This window comes from Meles meles, chromosome 16 (genome assembly GCF_922984935.1).
Source record: "Meles meles chromosome 16, mMelMel3.1 paternal haplotype, whole genome shotgun sequence".
In the NCBI taxonomy this organism is placed as follows: Eukaryota; Metazoa; Chordata; class Mammalia; order Carnivora; family Mustelidae; genus Meles; species Meles meles.
Window position 1 is genome coordinate 5,711,413 of NC_060081.1, and position 8,768 is coordinate 5,720,180.

Here is an 8,768-nt window from a genome sequence, read left to right on the forward strand (position 1 = left end):
TATGTGTATCATTGGAGAGTATGATAAGAGGCCTGAATGGATTCAGAAATGATAGATTTTATTTTATACATATATATGTATATATTTTATATTTTATATCTTTTGTACATATATACAATACATAATAATACTATATATATTATACATATCATACATAATATATAATATATATATAATATATATTTCACACATATATATTTCATATGTATATATATTTTATATGTATATACATATATATGTATAAAAGAAAAGAAAAACATATATTGTATAACATAATACATGTATATGAATAAAAATCTATATATGTATAGATTTATATGTATAAAAGATTTATATGTATAAAAGAAAAAATATATAAAAGAAAATCTATCCTATATATGTATATATACATATATATGCATATATAATATACATATTATATATGTATTATACATACATAATATACATATTGTACATAAATAATATATAAATATATTATACTTATTTTATTATATTATTGTATATTTATACATTCATATATTTATATATAAATATTATATATATTTATTTATTTATATATTATATAATATATTTATATATATCAAGCCTTAAACCAGGTGGCAGGTATGAGGAATTGCATCATTAACATGAAGTCAATATTTTTGCCTAGTTCATTTCTGATCTCAATGATGTAACTCACAAATCTTGAGTCTTAGTGTATGTCTGACTGAATTTTTGAAACAACTACAATGTTTCCTTATGGCTGTTGATGAACAAGTGGCTGTCATCTCTGCTGGTGTAAACAGGTACATTGGTAATATGAATCTGATAGAAAAACAATGTTTGAGAATGCTTTCTTAGCTCCTCTTGTCTGCCATCACCAAGCCTGCTTGGGCAAACTCAAAACTGAAAGAAAGATCTCAGTACAGTCAGATGCAAACTGAAAGATGTAACAATTTTGGGGGCTAGTATTGAAACTTAAACTTATAGATTCACATAAAATATCAGTTGTTTTTGTCCTAGTTTCTTCTAGTCATCATTTCCATTTGTATATGCATTCTCATATTCCTAACCTAGAGTAATTGTGTTAGAAATAAAGAATACATATTCCTTAGTGAAAAAAATATATATAATGTCATGTTTCAATATTCTTTGAGGAAAACTGAAGGACAATGTAGCAGAATAGATCGTGATATTGGGGAGGATAGCTCTTATTTTAGATTTTATATGGCAGGGATAGCCTTTTGTAAAGGTGAAAATTTTAAAAAAATGCTTAGATGGAGTAAAGAACATGAATCAAGAAATAATTCAACAAATGATAAGATTATAATATGGAAAGTAATTGAGGGTAATGATATGAGTATTATGCACATGGAGTCTGGCATATAATTAGAAAAGATTTGATTTCTCATGATAAAAATATTTCTATTTGTTTGGAGGTTGGAGATGAAATTGTCCAAATCCATCAATTGATAGGAAAGCAAACAAGAGACATCAATGTGTGATAGTCTATTTATTTAACTTTTATGTATGCTTATATTAAATTAAAAATGTATAGAGTGACACAGTCCTTCCCTCTACTCTCCACATGTCTTTTTTAATCATGTAACAAACATTTTAAGAACAATTCCTAAGGCAAGCATTACAACTTGATAAAAATAATTAAAAAAAATACCATCTGCTAAAGGATAACTGCATTTTATTCAATTAGGCGGTGACGACCACACTCAAGAAGACATATACACTGAAAGAAATGACTGTCATAGATGTCTTGTCCATGAATAATGTTGTAGAAAAAATATATCATTAAGGCATGAAGAGACTTCCTCCATAAATTCCACAGCTGAGGAACAGAAACCATGATGTGGAAGAGTTAGCTTCACCATCCCTCATTTAGTTGTTTCATATTTTTAAGATTCAAAAATTCACTGGAATCTCCCTTTATGACTAGGATATGGAGTTCTCAAGAAATTGTTGCCACTATCCTGATAACAATAGAAAAAAACTAGACAGATAAACCACAAAATAACTCTCCCTTTGCACAACAGGCAGCTGAATCCCCAAATCAGACTAGAAACCTGAAATCCAAGGAGAGATGGGGTCCCCAAGAAAAACAAAACAAAACAACATCAACAACAAGAAATAGGTCTGTCTTATCACAGATTGGCAGAGTATGAGAACAGATAGCTCTACTATGCATACAAGTAAGAATAAATCAGCCAATTTCTTTTTCAATTTATTAAGGCTTGGTAGAGGTAGAGGTTAAAATCACTCTGTAGAATCCCTATAACTATTGAAACAAGGAAATTTGTACTCACAGATAGGCATTTATCCATCCATGGACTTCCACTGGGTGCTAATGAGAAAGACTGGGAAAAGGTGCAGATACAAGAAAGGGTCTCCTTTTTAACTGGAAGGAATTCAGGAAATTATTTGTTCCCCCTAGAAAAGGCACACATCTCCATCATCCTTTTCTCTCAAAATCCTAAGTGTATCACTCCCATACAGGAGCAAAAGCCCTCTACCTCAGAAGAAGTGGAAACTAACAACTCTGAGCACAGCTTCTTACACCAATACTAACGGAGAAGTCTTCTATATCTGGGGAATGGCAAAAAAAAAAAATGTTCTGCTGCATAAGACGTACCACAACACAACTCACAGTTCCCTTCTACCTTGGGAAGGTGGAGCAGGCACATTGAGAGAAACCCACCTCTGATGCGACACAGAGCTTACCTGACTTGAAGGTGAACTAAACTACATAAAATCAAGCACCAAGTAGAAGCCATAAGAGGTCTAGCCTTGGGGAGAAACAAGAGTGGCTTAAGAGAACATTATTGCAGCACAGGCTTACAGACTGGCTAAAACTGGGAGCAGAAACAAACTTTGAGGAAATCCTCCACCAATCACAAACACACCAATCCTAAAATAATAGCATTGCCCTGTGTAATGCATGGCTTTCTCTGTTTCCAGGAATATGTCAGAGCTTATTAAGTCTTACAGCCCAAAGCATCTCAAAACCCAGCCTTTCCTTCCAAACTTTTGTTAGTCTATTGTTTTCCCAAGAGTTATCTCTTTCCAAGGCCAAAACAACTAATATAATTGCTTGTAAAACTTTCGTAACTAATATGTCCTGGGTTTGCAGCTCAACACTAGGGGATTTGTGAGTTAGGTGTCTTAAAGGCAATTCCTTTGTAATAGTCCTTCAGTAAGTCGCAAGGCAGGTTAAAAGAAAGAAAAAAGAAAGAAAAGAAAAGAAAGAGAGGAAGAAAGAAGAGGAAGAAAGAAAAGAAGAAAGAAAGAAACTAACCCATTGTCAAGAGGCAAAATAATCAATAGGAAAGGACTCAGAAATGACCAGGTACTCAAACTATCAGGTATAGAATTCAAAATATTTATGATTAATATATTACAGGTTAAAGTAGGAGAGATCAATATCAAGAATGAATATATGGAAGTTTGGCAGAGTATTAGAAATTATAGGGGAAAAAGGTGAAAATGATATAAATATAAAACCTGATGTCAAAAACAACAGTATCTGCTTCCAGCTCCTCAGTAGATCTGGAACTAAACAGCACATTTCTAAATAACCGATGGGTTGAAGTAGAAGTCACAAGGAGAATTAGAAAATATTTTAAATATTTTATTGGAAATAAAAGTACTGTGGGGCAACTGGATGGCTCAGTTGGTTAAGCAGGTACCTACAGATCAGGTCATGATCCCAGGGTCCTGGTCTTATGCCCAATGTTGAGCTCCTTAGTCAGCAGGGAGCCTGCTTCTCCCTCTTCTTTTGCCCCTCTCTCCTGTTCATGATCTCTCTTTCTTTCCCTCTCTCTCCTCCTTGCAAATAATAAACAAACCCTTAAAAAAGAAAATAATTATAACATACAAAAATCTGTGTGATGTGGCTAATGAATAGGAAAGTAATACGATTAAATGCTGATATTAGAATGTGTCTCAAAGTGATGAATTTTCATCTTAAGAAACTAGAATGAGAAGAGGCAACTGAAACTCAGGCCAAACAAAAGCAAGGTGTAATAAAGAAAATGTAAAAGCAATAAACTTGAAAAGAGAAAGACAACCAGTAAAATGAACGAAACCAAAAGCTAATTACTAAGATCAATATAATCACTAAGCTTTAACAATGTATTTTATGAAAAAGGAATGTAAAAATAAGCAATATTAGCAAGAACGAAAAGGACATACCAGCAGGTCACCCTAATATCAGTAGGTTATTGAGAGAACATTATAAACACATTGATGTTCATAAATCCTAAAATCTGGATAAAATGGACAAAGTTCTTGAATGGCACAAGGTACTAAAGATTACTTAAAATGACATATATTACTAGAATCGTATATTTCAATAATTCTATATTATGTTCATTATAATACTATATTTATTAAAGAAATTGAATTGTAAATTACTAACTTTCTACCACTGACAACCAAAAAACAAAACAAGCAACAAAAACAATTTTAGGCCCAGATGTGTCACTAGCGAATATACCAAACAGCTGAAGATAACATCAACAGAATAGAACCCCCCCAGAATGTAGAGGGTAAATAACACTTCCTAGTGCACTTTTCAGCTCCAGGATCACCCTCACAAAGAAACCAGACAAAGATATTCCTAGAAACAAAAACTATACCCCAAAATCCTCCATGAATAGAGACATAAAAATACTCAAAAAATAGTATGGGTAGAATCCAGAAATGCGTAACACATCAGGGCATTATCTCAAGAATGCAGGAATGCAATTTCACATATGAAAATAAATCAATTTAATTAGCCACTTAATAAACTGAAGAAGAAAAACATATAGCCACTTAAATAGAAACAGTCAATACCTCTAATTCAACAATTCCTTTATGACATAAATACCTTCACAAACTAATGATAGAAGGAAACTTTCTCAACCTGGTAATGAGCATCTGCAAAAGAAAAAACAAAACAAGACAAAACAATGACTAAATCACACTTCATAACAAATGAGTAAATACTTCACCTCTTATATCAGAATCAAAGCAAATGTTCTTCTCTCACTGTTCCTAATCAACATCACAGTGGTTGTCCTAGCCAATACTAAGAGATAAAGAAAGAAAAAAGAAAAGTGACTCCATTCATATACAACATGATGTTCTACAGAAATAGCTTAAAAACTCTACAAGAAAAACCACTAGTGCCAATAAATGAACTCCAATATAATGAGGTATAATTGCAATATGAAAAAAAAACGATCTCCTTTTACACTGAAGTAATTGTAATTAAAAATTGAAATAGTAATGACCAAGTACAATTGTAGCAAAAATATTTCGAAGTATTTTTCACATTTAAAACATTTTCACAATGTATCTAAGATTTATATAATAAGACACTGAAAAAACATTGAAATCAAAGACATAGATAAATGGAGAAATGTACTGTGCTCATTAATTGAGTCAAATTGTTAATATTTCAAATCTCCCAATTTATTTACACTTTAAATTCACTTCTAATTAAAATTCAAGCAAGGTAAGTGAAAAAAATCAAGCAGAGAAAGAAAATTATCAGATGGTTTCACTCATGTATAGAACATAAGAAATAGCACAGATGATGGCAGGGGAAGGGAAGGAAAACTAAATGGGAAGAAATCAGAGAGGGAGACAAACCATGAAAGACCCTGGACTCTGGGAAACAAACTGAGCATTAAAGAAGCAGGGGAGAGGGGTAACTGGGTGATGGGTATTAAGAGGGCACATGTGGTGATGTGTCCTGGGTGTTATAGGGATCTAATGAATCGTTGAGCACTACATCAAAAACTAATAATGTACGATGTTGGTTAACTGAACATAATAATATTTTTAAAAATCCAAGCATAGGGCTCTCAGGCATTGGATATCTGCCTTTGGCCACAGTCATGAACCCAGGATCAACATCAGGCTTCCTGCTCTGCTAGGGGGACTGCATCTTTCTCTCCCAGTCCCCCTGCTTGTGTTCCCTCTCTCATTGTCTATCTCTCTCTGTGTCAAATAAATAAATAAATAAATAAATAAAATCAAGCAAGTTATTTCATTTATTTGCTTGTTTGCTTTGTGAGATCACCAAGCTGATATTAAAATGTATATAAAGTCTGCTCTTTCAAAATGGTGAAGCTCTACCAGTTGCCTGACCAGAACTCTTTAGCAAAAGCTCTTGTCCATTTAAAAGATGGAAGCTTATAGAACACATGGAATGAAAAGTACAGCTGTTTACCCAAAAAACAGCTTTTTGGAAAGGCAGGTGTATGGGCTCCACTGTGGAGATGCTTTTCAGGAATTCAAAATGGAGTTGACCCTTTTCCAATGATGATGACAGACAATTAAATACAAAGTCACCAAAAAGAAACCAGAGTTGCAATGGTCCCACTGAAATTTATGTCAACAGTGTCCACACCAAATAAGAAAGCCTCACAGAAGATTTGTTTCTGATTACTACTCAAGCTTCCCAAAGCACATAAATGGTGCATATATGAATGGTTCTACTCAAATATAGATAAGCAATACTTTGAAGGAGATGATGACTTCTGTGTCTGTCAGGAGGAGTACTTTCCTAATTTAAAAAGTAGAAAATTAACAAGAATAGAAAAATCAGTCAACTCATGGGGAAACCACAGTGATGTTCTTGTGACTTTTTTTGAGGAAGAGAGACCAGCATTAAAACAGAAATGACAGAAAATAAGACTCTTACAACAAATGAAAGTTGCAGATGTTTCCCAGTTTGAAGATCTCCCAGATGAAATTCCTTTGCCCCTGGTTATTGGAAACAAAGTTACACCTTGATTATGTGGTGTTCATGACGGTCTCTACATCAGAAGAATAGATGCTGTGGATAATTTTAATGCTACTTATAGAGTAACTTTTGATAGGGCAGGGCTTGGCGCCCATACCATCCCTGAGTATGAAGTTCTTAGTAATGAGCTTCATGAGTCAAGGCCAGTTTCTGCCTTTGGACAAAACAGGGACCTTTCTGATTCTTTATGACTCCACTGCATTATACTCCTCCTCTCCAGTCAACAATTATGGAGGATGATACTGTACTAGCAGTCACCTTGGAGAAGTAAGATTTCTGGCTCTGACACTGAAACACTGGGTGGTTTTCCAGTACAATTCCTTATCCAAGTGATCAAATTGTCAAAAATTCTCATTATTAAAATGGAACATATCAAAAAATTAAGAGGAATGAACACAGAAGCAGAAAAATTGAAATCCTATCCCATGCCCATCGGCACTAAATTTCAGCAGAGATATGCACACATCCTTCTGGAGCTTGAGCAACTCAACAAGGACCTCAACAAAGTTTTGGATGAAGTGCAGCAATACTGCTATGAGCCTTCTCCAGACCATGGCAGGCAGCCTGTGGGCCAGCCAACAGATTGGAGATGGAGGTGTGAGGAGGAAGCCCAGAAGCTTGACTGTCAGTCAGGGCCTCCACCTGATGGCCCCATGTTGAGAATGAAACTCTGACAGACTTTATCTCCAGCTCACTCCTATTTTACTACAAATTAAGTGTCTGGTAGAAGGAAGAGAGCTGAATTCCTTTGAGTTCAAATCACTCACAGAGTCATTAAATGGTATCAGGACGACAATAGATGCTTCTAATATCAGTTGCTTTCAGAATAATGTAGAAATCCATGTTTCACACATTCAGAGTAGCCTGAACCAGAGGGGAAGTCTGCAAGCCTTCGCCACAAGGGAAACCAACAGAGACCGAGAAACAGCCTTCCCTGTTGCAGCCGCACAGGGCGGTAGTGTTCTTTCACCTCGGTTTCCATCACCAAATGACCCACGTGCTGGAAAACAAGGGAACTGTGCATCTCCAGCGAAGACACTGGAACATACTCTCATGCTCCTTGAACTGCCACTGCTGACCATAATTCTGCTTATTTTTCTTCCTATGATTCAGCTTCAGTAGCATCACTTATGTTACATGATTATTGGCAAATATTTTTCACCCAAAACAGTCTGAAGGTAAGATGCTTTCATGGAAGAGTGTACAGACCCATTCATCAACGTGCATGAATTCAGTCAAGAGGCACAGACAGCTGTTTCTCTGGCCAGTGCCCAGACAAGTACCTACTGCGTGTAGCTGTGGTCTGAGGGCTACAGTGCCAGAGGATTAGCTGCCCTCCTCCCCCAGGCTCTGGAAGAGAGCACCCTCCAGAGGCAGGAAGTTACTTGTGGAGGAAGTCACCAGAACAGCCATGGGAGACGCAGCCTTGACAAGTATGTGGGGTGGATACCTAAAGGGTGACATGGCTCTAGAAATCATTTTAATAATTATAAATATTTTAATTTCTCAAAATTTATAAAATAAACTTTTTTGTTGTTGTTTGTCTGTTGAAAGAAAAAGTAAGAAGCAGAATAAAAATAAATTACTTGCAAAATACTACATTTCAGCAAGTGGATTTGGCCTCACTTTTCCCATCAATTCAGGGCAAAAAGTACTGTTGTTATGAGACTCATTTAAAAAGACTGATAACACACTATTTTCATAGTTTTTATTTGCACAATTTTCAAGGAGCTGATGGTTTAAAATTGAACCGTGCACAATTTATAAAGTCAAAAGATGTTATAAGGAAAACACATATATTAACCAGTGCTATGAAATGCAGAAAAAAAGATTTGTATTTGGTTGTGGGTTTTCTGGTTGTTGTTATTGCTGTTGCTGTTTTTAAGGAAAAAACCTGTCTAAAATGATAATCTTGTAAAAAGTGTGTATTTGGGATTTTCTTTGTTTTAATATAGACTGTTATTAAGTCAAAATACATGAA

At 34.7% G+C, this 8,768-nt stretch overlaps 1 pseudogene; it reads left to right on the forward strand.

The window, feature by feature from the left end:
* Positions 1 to 6,102: 6,102 nt before the first annotated feature.
* LOC123927108 lies at positions 6,103 to 7,909 on the forward strand (annotated as a pseudogene).
* Positions 7,910 to 8,768: the final 859 nt, after the last annotated feature.